Raw genomic sequence first — 11,832 nt, forward strand, 5'->3', positions numbered from 1 at the left:
CCGGGCGCGGCACCCGCGGCATCGCCGCTGCGAGGTGGGACCGGGGCACCGGGGAACGGGGCCGGGGGAGCGCCGGGGCGGGAGCGGGGAATGGGTCTGGGGGGAGTGCCCGGCTGGGAGCGGGAGCCGCGGCCTGGCTCCCGAGGGTGGCCCGGCCGGGCCGGGGCTCGGGCCAGCAGTGGGCGGCAGCGGCCGCGGCAGGGTCGGGGCTGGCGGTGCCCAGGGCCCGGCTGCAGCTCGTCCCGCGGCCCCGCAAGGGATGGAGCAGCACCGGGGGGCTGCTGGGGACAGCGGTTTAATCGCCATTGTCTCAGCTCGTTCAGCAGAGAGGAGGGCTTGGCGGTGGCAACACGCTTCCTCTTCCCAGTCTGGGAGCTATGGGAGCCTTTTTGCGACGGATTCGGCACGGACTGAGCCGGGTGACTTCACCCCCCCGCCCGTGGGGTCCATCCCAGCGTGGCACAGGAGAGCACAGAAAAATGCCGTGGCTTTGCTGTCACATTAACCTGCACACGGCATCATTAACTCCGCTCCAAATCGAGGTTACAGTGGCCAGACTGCTTGGCAGAGAGAAACTGGCTGGCGGGGTTCCCGTCTCTGTGCCCTAATCTTACCTACTCAAATCTAACTTTGCCAAGCAAAGGTTATTTCCCTAAGTGAAGGGACCATGTCAAGCTTATTTCTGTAAGGTGAACGTGGCGTTGCCTTGTACAGTACAAATAGGGCATGAATTAGGAGATTATTAATATTATTATTACTAGAATTCTATTTATGCTATTTTTCTAATCTAATATCTTGTTTCCAGTGGGATTTTGAACAGTTCCAGCCCTCAACAAAAGCGATTAGTAGATGCACACCAAGGCAATGCACGAGTTTAGACAAATAAACCATACTCAGTGTCAACATCTTTCATGGTAGGACTGATGCAGACAGGATCTGCTGGCAGCTGTGCCATGGTTTGTAAGTCATCTCCCAAGCTAAACGTGTCACCTCTGCCAGGTAACCACCTCCAGCACAGGGAAGTGTGAGCGTCATGGCTTGGCTGCATGTCAGGCTCAATCTGACTGTTCATGGCTGTCCCCATTTACCAGCTGTTCCCTGGTGCCAGCAGTGAGCAAAGGATTAGGTGGTAACAGTTTGTAAACTGCCATGGCAAGACTTGCCCCTCAGTTTCTTTAGTTCCAGTAAAGAATAAGCTCTTCTGATACAAATTGCAGATTTTGTTCTCCAACAGGGGCTTGGTTGTGCTAGGACAGGTGAGGCTGGGCCAGAAGACTTCCACAGACAGCTGCTCAGCTTTTCTGAAAAAGGAGGGCAGAGCTTGATGCTGGAAAGGAGAGCTCCTGAAATGCAGAGCCAAGCTAGTTCCCTGATAAATAGTCCCATTAATTTCAGTGAGGTATCACTGTTAATATATTGGTATAATCTGTCATCTAATTTTGCAGTGTCACTGGTAATAAAGTTTCATATTGCCTATGTTATCTGTTAATCCAAAAGGAGCAAAGTTTGAGAATGCTGCTGAAGAGCCCAGATCTGCACACAACTGCATTTCAACAGCTGAAGTGCCAGCACTATCCCAGTATCCTGGCTTTATATTGAGGTAGGACTTGTGGTGATGCAGCTGCCTTTCTGCTCAGTACCACACACCCATCCTTGCATTCCTCTGTAACTCCCCAGTAATTTGCACTTTCAGGTTGTAGAAATGTTCTGGAACATGTGATGTGTACGCCATGACTGGAAGGCTGGCTGCTTTGTGGTTCTGGCAAAAAAACTGGGCTGACTCCTGTAAAATAAGTGCACTGACACCTTCAAAGGTACACATAGGGGTGTTGCATCTTGTCTCCATCTCCTCTCATTCCTTCTGCTCCTCTTTGACTCTTTCTTCTGCCTTCTCCCAAGCCACTGTCATTTTCATTTCCTTCCCTGCTGCCTTGGATATTTGATCTAGACTCTACTCACAAATGTGTCAGAGTTCTTCTCCTTACACTTTTCAAAGCCTGTTTTTCCACCTTTGTTCTGTAGACACAGATCTCAAACCAGTGTAACTTCCTGTTGCTGGAGCATCAAAGATATACAAATTCAAGATACAGTAAAAAAAAATACTGTTCAGACTTGTTTACTTTGAATGAAAATAAGAACATTCATATCATGAAGCTTGACTGAGTGGAACCAGGGTAAGAATGCCCCAACCATCATGACAGTGGTGATGAAACTGGAAGATTTTTTACTGGAAGTCAGTGTTTATTAAGGAGAGCACTAAATTACGCAGCACAGGTATTGTTAGAGCAGTCCTGACCAATAACATATTTTTAGTACCAGTGACTCTTGTTGAACTCATCTCTGTAATTGTTTTTGATGATAGAATGAATCAGAGTGCCTTAAAAACATGGCAATAAAATAAAGCTCTAATTATGGTCCAAGGAATCATTAAGTCTAAGTCCTAAAAATTGGCATTCACCATACAAGATTAAGGAAGCAAAAACCATGTTAGTTTGGTTACTCATATTTAAAAGTAAGAAAAACCAGAACCTTCAAATACCTTAAGTAGTTTTGATTAAAAACATTCTTAAGACTAGAAATATGTCATTGTGCACTCAGCCAGAAATGCATTTTAATAAATGACTCAGGGTTACAAGAAGGATGAAAGAACTTTTCTTACTGAATGCATCCCTGTTGTGGGGCCCAGTCATGTAGTGTGCTTGGAAGGAGCAACATACTGAACATGAACAGGCAAGGGTTGATTAATAAGACATTTAACCTATTATGTTTTCATGGGACAAAGAGACTTTAGTTCTGTAAGGTATTTGTAAAATGGGTTTCCAAAATGAACCAGGCAATCCCAGTCTGATACCCAGCAGGCACCCATTTGGTACCACATAGGTGTTTGCATAGCAAATCTGTTACTAATTACAATTCTTGACACTCAGGAGTACATGAGCTGTGTGGTTTGCCCTTGTTATTTTTAGGTCAAATTGTACCCATGTACAGTCTCCTGCCCGCCCTTCACAAGCACTGTCTACTTGTCTAGAGGTGGAGGAGTTTGATGAGCATAAAACTGTCACATAAAGACATACTGAATTCTGAAAGAGACATTGAATATCTGTATAGGATTATGCAAAGAGGGACACAGAAACAGGGTCTTTAGTTTTCCCTGCATTGCAAAATTGTCCTGGGTTGTACAAATCCATCAAATGAATAGGCAGGCTCTGAAAGCTTCCTTTTCCCCACCCAAGATGAAAAATGTAATTGCCACTGGCATGCCAAAGGTGAATGAGATTCTGTCAGGAGGTTATATTGATAAAAGTAAACATCCTGCACAAAAGCTGAGTTTCTTTTGGCTGTTTTGCACAGATGAGTTCTTATTACAAGCCTGCACAATAACCAGTCCCCTGATTTGTTAAACAGATAACAGAGCAGCAGTTCCTCAGTTGCCAAAATGGATGTATTAGTGACAAGACATGGATAATGCTCCCAGCTACTCACTTTTTGGAGCTGGCAGTGGTGATAGGCTGGCTTCAGAGGCAAAGAGCAGGACACCATGGCTCAGGGAGCCAATTAAATGCAGTGGGGAGGGAGCAGAGCAGCACAGCCTTAGTGAGGCACAGGAAATGGGTTTGGCAGGTGAAACTCTTCTCCACTCCCAGTCTAAACTGGAGAGTAAATCAAGCATGTGGGGTAAATAAGGGGGAGAAAAGTACCCTTCTGCTTTCTTTTGACTTCATAAACAGAATATGAGGATTTAACCTTCTTGTCTTAGGGGTGTGCATGATAATGGAGGAAGGTGATGGTTTCAGAAAGGTTTGATTCAGAAGCTTTGGTGGTAAAGCTCTTTCCTGTTTTTGGATTTAGAGAATACAGGGTTTGGACTTTGTTAGCATGTTCAAGGACATATGGCAGCAGAACTACCCTGTGAAAAGTTTATGCTTTGTGTCCTGCAGACAGCATGGATAGAGCTTTTTTTTTTTCCTTGCTGCAAACTGACCCAGATTTCTGCTTTATTTGACAGTCTTTTTGAGCATAGTGTGAAGGAGAGGCATCGCTTCTGGAAATGCATGTCAATGGTCTTGTGAAATGAGCGTCTCTCCCTCCCTCAGCCTTCCCCCAATCTAATTAATAAGGTCATCCCACTGAAGGCAGGCTTATAAATAGCTTTCCAAGCACTAATGGAATTAGTTCTGGCCTGGACAACTTTTCCAGGGTGACACAAGTATCGAAGAAAGGCTTGATCCTTGACATAGACAGCCACTTACAGCAGGAAATGATGAAATGTAAACATTTACCTGATGTCCCAGCTCTTGCTGCCAGCACTAAACCTGAAATGGGATTACAGCATTGTTACTCACATTGCAGAAAGACTTGCAAGTGAAACAAGGGACTTTAGAGGGATGGGCCCTGTATTAGATTACATTAGTTTGGATAATGAAATGTCAAATTCTGCTGAAGGTTTTGTCACTATTTCTGAGGGAAGTGTATTTTTCATGTTCCACAAACCCACAAGATTTTGTGAGGATAATAAACAGTTACCATGGGGAATAAAATCGAAGTACTTCCAGTCGATAGGAATCTTTACTGTGACAGCATTTAATGGGAAAGGAATAGCACAGGTATAAACTCTCAAAAGAGAGTGATGATTGAAAATTGACTATTTAAATCATCAGTGAATGGAGCCATAGAACCCCTTCAAAAGCAATGGCTGAATTATTAACATTTAAAATCTGGCGTGAGACTGGAATTTTATAATGAAAATAAAACCTAAATGCATCACAGAAAATGTAAGCTCCGATTGTTTAAAAAACTTGAACCAAAATGTAAAGAGAATGTATCTGATTCAGGAACTTCAAATCAATAAGCATGAAACTCCTGAAAACATGAGACAAACATGAAATTATAATATGATTATCTATGTGACTAATGAAATTTAATTACAGTTAAATAATGGAGAAACATTATTTTGCAGTCTGTTCTATTTGTTCTATCTTCACAGTCTGTTCTTCTATTTGGCCTGTGTATTGCAATAATCCTACAATGTATTGCATTTCCAGTAAACAAAAGGACATTTCAAAGATTTCAAAATGCTTATTGGGAAAACCGATGAAGGTCAAATTTTATATGAATTCATCTTTTTAATCAAATTCTTTACTGTTGCATGTTCTGAATATAACCTTCTCCTTAAATGAAGTTGACACAAGGGCAGGAGGTGCTTCTTCATGTAACTGAGAAAAGATCACTTTTTTAGAGAAGGAGAGAAAAGCAGCACTTTTCAGTCTCTGAAATGGCCTTGGACCAGCTGCACAAATTCTGAGTCATCAGATGAATCAAGTCTGTTAATGACTGCAGAGAACTTTTACTTCAAAAAATGCAGAAGCATCCTGCTTTCAGATATTGATTCTGTAGTGCTTCCTTTGGGAGGCTTTAGTCATAAAGGTGCCAGATTTCAAGGCTTTTTTAGAAATAAAAAATGTGAGAAGGGTTTGGCTTTTAATAATTGTACCATAAAAAAGATGGTGGCCCACAGCCCTTGGAACATCTATCAGTTTCTGTAGCAGAAATCAGTATGGAATTTTGGCTGACAGGCAAAGAGCGAGTTATTAAAGGTAAAATTCACTCATAAAGAGAATTTTATATGAAAGGCCAAATCAGGACAACCTGACTCAGGAGCTAAGCAGCTGCCATTGCCTTCAGCTTCAGACTGGAGAACACCTGAAAAATCACAGTTTCTTAAACCAAAGGGATAAGAGTCATGAGGATCTGTGCTGTAGCCTGCCTTTAGGAAGTCTACAAGAGAGAATAAAGAATTACTCAGCTGTATTGTAACAGTATATCCTCTCTGTGTCATTAGATCCTAAGAGATGAGGTCTCTCACCCCATCCTCCAGTTGTCTCATTATTGCGGCCTGCAAAGAAAAGCCCCAGCTGTACCCCATCCTTGGGGGAAAAAAAGACCATTTTTGCCCTCTCTCAGATGTAGGACTTTAGCACCCAGAAGTGGAGGCTTTTGAAGATTTTTTTAGCATGTGTTACCCGTGCAGAACTAAATTATTTCTCTTTGGACCCAATATTTTAATATATCCTCAAATTCTTCCCTTTACAGAAGTAAATGAAAAATGTTCACCCTTGTACCGAAGCCAAAATAAAGCAGTTCTGTGTTTGAATCCTGGTCCAGAGTGGAGCATCTTTAACTGATGTTTATAACATCCATACACAAAATCTTTTCTCCTCCTTTCTTCTCCCCATCACTGGGATTTTGCTCTGTGAATGTTTGCCATCCACTCTTAATGTGCCAATCACTCTTAATTCCTCATCTTTGACTTCACAATTAATGAAGGGAAATAAGCTGTTACCTAATGGGGCTGACACAAAATCCATTTAAGTTAACGGAAAGACGCTCATTGTTTCCTATCAGCCCTAGGTCAGGCCAGAGTGAACAGAGTGGGTGGAATTTAGCCTGTCATTTGTCATCTGAGAGGAAATGATTTCTACATCCCATTTGGACTGCTTAGAGATTTTAAACATATTTAGCAAAAGAAAACATTGATTTCTTGTCAGTTGTTAAATGGTTGAAATTTTACTCTGGTTGGATAGTCTCTCAGTTTAAAATGATACTTAGTTCTCTCAATATTTAAAAAAAACCCCAAATGTAGGAGAGAAAGATCAAGGTGAGTGTAAGTGAAACTGAAGGGGTGCCTGACTGCCCTGTGCAGGTCATGAAGCATCATCTGCACAGGAGCTCAGCCTTGCTGGCAGGGGCTGCACAGGGCCTGTGAACTCACCCTGCCCTTCCTGCCAGCTGGCTGACAGCCTCTCAGTGTTATTTATTTTAGGTTTCCTAAATGCATTTGGAGAGGGAGAAAACATCTGTACTCCAACGCATAGTGTTGTCTCAGGTCTTCTAGGTTTTGTAAACAGACTTAATAAAATATGAATCCATTTTTCTCTATTGCTTGCAAATGTTTAGAAATATCATTCAGAAGCAAAATGAACATGTTCTTTAATATAGCCTAGCAAACATCAGACACACTGTCCCTACTATATCTCCCAGTCTGAATTATGCTTGTTAGCCTTGGGAAGAGGGAGCAGAGTGCCTGGCAGGGACGAGAGGATCTGAGTGATTGTCTAACTTGCAATTCCCCTGATAAGTTTAGAGACTGTTTCTGCAGTGTTTCTGCAGACTGTTATTTAAGGACAAAAGTCAAAATGTTCTGTTTCTTGGTTATGGTGTGTTACAAAGAGTAAAGAGGGTTCTGTTTCACCACGTCCCTTCTGAACAGCAGGAAACTCTTGGGATATATCATTTAGTTGCTGATGGCCAGGCCAAGTTGCTGAGAGGTCAGAAGACTTGCAAGAAACAGAGACATCAAGAAGTTTGATTTCAGTGCAAATTTATCTACTCTGCTCCCAGCAGTGGTTGCAAAACAAGTGTTACTGCTGCTAGCAAGCTTTGTGAGGCCTTACATCCACCATCCACTTAGTTCTGTCTGTCCTTGAGTCAGAGTTATAAATTGTGTTATCTTCGATGGAAGGGATGAGTTTTCAGACAGACTCTGACCTGACTTCTCTTTCTGCTGTGGTGGATGAAAGTCTACAGCATTCCAGTGATATTACTGAGGGATTGGACTCACACAAATGAGACTCTGATCCCTCACATAATTGCTGGAAGAACTAAAGGGAAAAAAAGTCCCTAATACTTGGGAAGTTTTTAGGAGCCATTTGGAAAGTGATTGGGTAAACAACAATCCAGAGGGGGCACAGGAGTCCCTCAACTTGGTTTTAAAATCCCTCAGACAGTAAATTCCTGTCCTCCAAATTCCTGGGTCTTGAGGCTCAGTGCAGTATTTGTAAGGGGAGGCTGGTTGAACAAAATCAGAAGAAGAATAGAAGAAGAAATAAACAGACAGTGCCCCTGATGAAGAGCTGAAATAGAGATTTTTGTGGGCACAGATCATGTCTTTCCAGAAACTGTTCCTTCCCTGGGGCTGTCACTTCTGAGCTGCTTCTGGTTGCCCACAGAGGGGAGTGGGGATCCTCACCAGGGCCTAACCTTATTCTGCTGCACTGGGTGTTACAACCTCTTATCTGTTGTTTGTGGGTGCTAAATTGCAAGGCCACATTTTTGGGAACAGAACCCAGAGCCTTGGAGGAAGGCCATGCCTTCAATCTCTGTTTCCTCAGTAGCTTCCCCAGCGCTGGGGCCGTGGTGCTGGCAGGGGATCAAAGCCCAGGAATTCCTGCGCTGTGCTCCGGCTGTTCCTCCTGCCTGAGGTCACAGCACTCTCCTCCTTTCTGTATGGTTTCAGCAGGATCAGCTTTATAAATTACAGTGCAAGATACAGCCCTGGTGTGAGAGTGGGGCTAGGGAGGGCACAGGGCTGCTTGTGTCCCAGACAAACCAGCATGGTGGCATCTGTGCCCTGTCCTGCTCCTACCAACTGCCCAAGGCTCATTTCAAACAGCCTCACATCTGATAGAAATAGGAATTGTGGTTTCTGAACTGCCTCCAATTCTTTGGAACTTTACAGGAGTCTTGTAATAGCATTTTACTTAATTCTAGAAAACAACCCCAGAGCTATTAGCAACCTGGCACTGGAAAAACCTCTGTGGAGGTTTAGTCAAAATGACAAAAGTCTCTATCCAAAATTTATAAATTTTCAGTTTTTCAGTGGAAGTCCAAATTCCCAGATTTTGGCAGTAGACCTGTACTGGGTACATTTGCACTAACATTAACCATTTGAAAGCTCCTTAGTGCCCTTAGAGACCAAAAGGAGAATGCTTCCTTTGAGGAAAATGCCCCTTAGCAGAGGAGAGGAGATACTCTAGAGGAGTTAATATCTTTCCTTTTTTTCTTGAGTTCTGAGGGGGGCAAAGGCTCAACTTTTGGATGTTGACATTAATCCCACAGAAACTGAGCAATGAGCTGTGCCCCCACTGGCAGCTCCTGCAGCAGGGAAGGTTAAAATAAATGGTTGTTCAATTCCAGGCTGTATAGTGCGTGACACATTAGTGCTGCTTTTAGCCATCAATATATTGCTATTTAAAGATGACTGAGATTTTTAAGTCTGATGATTATTCATATTAAAAGTGTTTCTTTTTCATTTGAGATTTTATGCTGTCATGCAGACATCTCCATAATTAAATGTGTGCTTAACTCTTTCTGTCTCCAGTTAAGGAGACATTAATGGGAACCTACCAAAAACAACTGCCAGAAATGTTCCTGCACTTTAATTTGAAAATAGTAATATCAAATTACAGTGATGATAAAAGTCCAGTATGAGATCACTAAAGGGAATCAAGGCTAAATGGTTTTGGAATAATCCAAGGTAGTTTGTTCAAACTGCTCTTTTTCTCACAGTTTTTCTATAGTCACAGCAGAGACCTATTCTCTTCAGCATAAGGAGGGGTTTAAAATTAAACACTTTTAAGCACAAAATCTCTCCACTTATAAAAGAGCAGCACTGAAGTTGCAAAATCAAAGACCTTAATTTTAGGGAGCACCAAAATTCAAGTCAAGTCTGTCTTAGCCTGTCTCTGTCTAATATTGCACACTATTTAATGCCATAATCAAACAGTATTTTTTCTGTGGGAAGAATCACACAACTGAATGGACTATGTTCACTTTGGGAGTAGCTACGCAGTATTTCATTTTCCAATGTGTGGCATAGGGTTTAATCCAACCTGGGGGGGAGAGGTCTTACACAAGTCTTGATAATCTGATCTGATCCTTAGTCATTTACAGACCAGCCCATATCTAATCTGGGCACTGAATCCACATGTTAAAATTTTCCTCTGATTTTTTTTGTCTTTAGAATTTTCTGTCCCTACAGTAAGAACAAATCACCTGCTGCAGTGCCTGCAGGAGGGAGCTGCCTCACTGAGTAAACAACCATGGCTTGATCCTGCCTTCCAGGGAGCAGATGGATGCTTGAGATTACCTGAGGTATAGAAGGTATTGTCTCCACTGACTGGAGATCCCAAAAGTGCTCTTTTTACAGCCACTTCCCAGGCCAAAGCTCTTCCCTGCGCAGAAAGATTTCCATCCTTGCAGCATTGCTCTGTCATGACTTTGCCTCTGTTCCAGGCTATGGAATGGGGCTGAGCTACACCTTACACAACCTGCAGACCAAGCTGGAGGCCCATAACACAACTAAAATTGGATCAATTCTTTTGTAACAAGTGAGTGAACCTTAAATGGGTATGTTGTTTGTACTCATCCCTTTGCTGCTAAGGAGCAGAGAACAAATATTTGTACAACTGCCTTCACAAATCCAGTTCACATAAACCCTCTGCCCTCCCTGCAATAAAAAGCTGCCAAAAAAGATTGGCTGTTCATTAAATTTTGCTGTGGGTGATGAATGTGGCTGCCTCCAAAAGCAGTCCTGTCCTCAAGACTGAACATGGCCTGGCAGGAGTGACCCAGCTGTTCTGACTGGCTTGGAGGGCAGATCCTCAGCCTCTCTTGGGAGCTCTGACTCCAGTGCAGCCAGGGCTGCTCTCTGGACCTTTATTCCAGCTGATTAGCTGCACAGCTTTACATCCCAAATCCTGCTTTTTATCCTCAAGTGTGAAAACCCAAGCCAAGCAGCTCAGAGTCTCTGCTTTGGTCACAATTTACCCACTGTAGCAAGGGTTTGCTGGAGGAGGGCTGGAGAACAGCATCATGAAGATGTGTCTGTTCCAGCTGGGAATTTCTGCACAGTTCCCAGCTTGGAGGGGAGTGAGACAATGCCCATCCTTCTGCTGACAGTCGCACAGAGGAGGTGGCAAAGCTGCTCGTATTTATTGTCAAAAATGGACATGCTAGCAGGGGCCACAGCCTGAGCTAAGCCTGTGGGAATGTGGGCAGCCACTCTGCATGCCTGCCCAGGGAGCTGTGCCAGCTCACCTCCACCCTGACCTCACACAGCCCCTGTTGTTGCAGCTCTGAGTCCAGCTCTGAGCAGCAGCTTTGTCCTCAGCGCAGGAGGAAGGTTTGTTTTGATGGCAGGATGATTAATGTGCCTCAGCTCCATAGCTGTAAAATCCCTGGGGAGATGGGGCATGTCTAATTTGTACTGTGCCACAGCCAGGTGAGCACAGCACCAGGTCCCTACTCGGGCATGACCGTGCTCAGGCTCAGTATTTACCTGACTGCAAAAACTACAGCTGCTCTCCTCATTTATAGTGGCAAAGCTGGTATCCACTAACCATTCCTCTTGAAAAAACTCCTCCCAGCTCCCTCGAGAGGCCACAGGGAGAAACCATCAGCTATAGCAAACTTTTTCTTATGGGATCAAGGAAATTGCAGTCACTTTCCTTACACTGGGACTTGAGGCAGCATTGAAGGAGTGAGCCCTGTCTTCTGCTGTCCTGCAGGTGAGGCAGTGAAGCTCATCTCTTTTTTTTTATTAAAAAATGGGCTAAAACCAGTGAAGAAAAAAGCCATCCTCAATCAAAGAAGCCCTTGGCTGATGGCAGGTCCTGCCCTGCAGAGCAATGCTGGCCTGGGGCAGCATCACTGCAAGACTCTCATGATTTAAGGCCTGAGGGTATTTTGTATTTGCACATTCATCCTTCACATAACCATGTCCATGTTTACATATGGCTGATCCAGATTTTACCCTGATTTCTCAACCAACAATCCCTGTCATTTCCTCCTTGACTCACCTCAAAGCCAAACTGTTCAGTGCTGGTCTGGGAGTGATAAAAACACATTTATCCAGTGTTGGATAAATGCACTGAAGCAGCAGCAAGAACAGCTTTGCTGACACTCTTCCCATATGCCAGTGGGGTTTATTTTATGTCCACTATGGTTTATTTTTTTATTTTATGCTAATAAACCCTGCAAATATAAATATCAAGC

At 43.5% G+C, this 11,832-nt stretch overlaps 1 long non-coding RNA gene across 1 annotated transcript; it reads left to right on the plus strand.

Annotated features, from left to right (window-relative positions):
* Positions 1-107: 107 nt before the first annotated feature.
* Positions 108-11,832, plus strand: LOC139602022 (uncharacterized). Its single transcript, XR_011683092.1, has 2 exons — positions 108-1,600; positions 1,694-11,832. It is a non-coding gene; the product is annotated as an uncharacterized lncRNA (long non-coding RNA).

The sequence above is a fragment of the Agelaius tricolor genome, unplaced genomic scaffold (assembly GCF_023055355.1).
Source record: "Agelaius tricolor isolate 1412-34295 unplaced genomic scaffold, bAgeTri1.0.p SCAF_32, whole genome shotgun sequence".
Taxonomy (NCBI): domain Eukaryota; kingdom Metazoa; phylum Chordata; class Aves; order Passeriformes; family Icteridae; genus Agelaius; species Agelaius tricolor.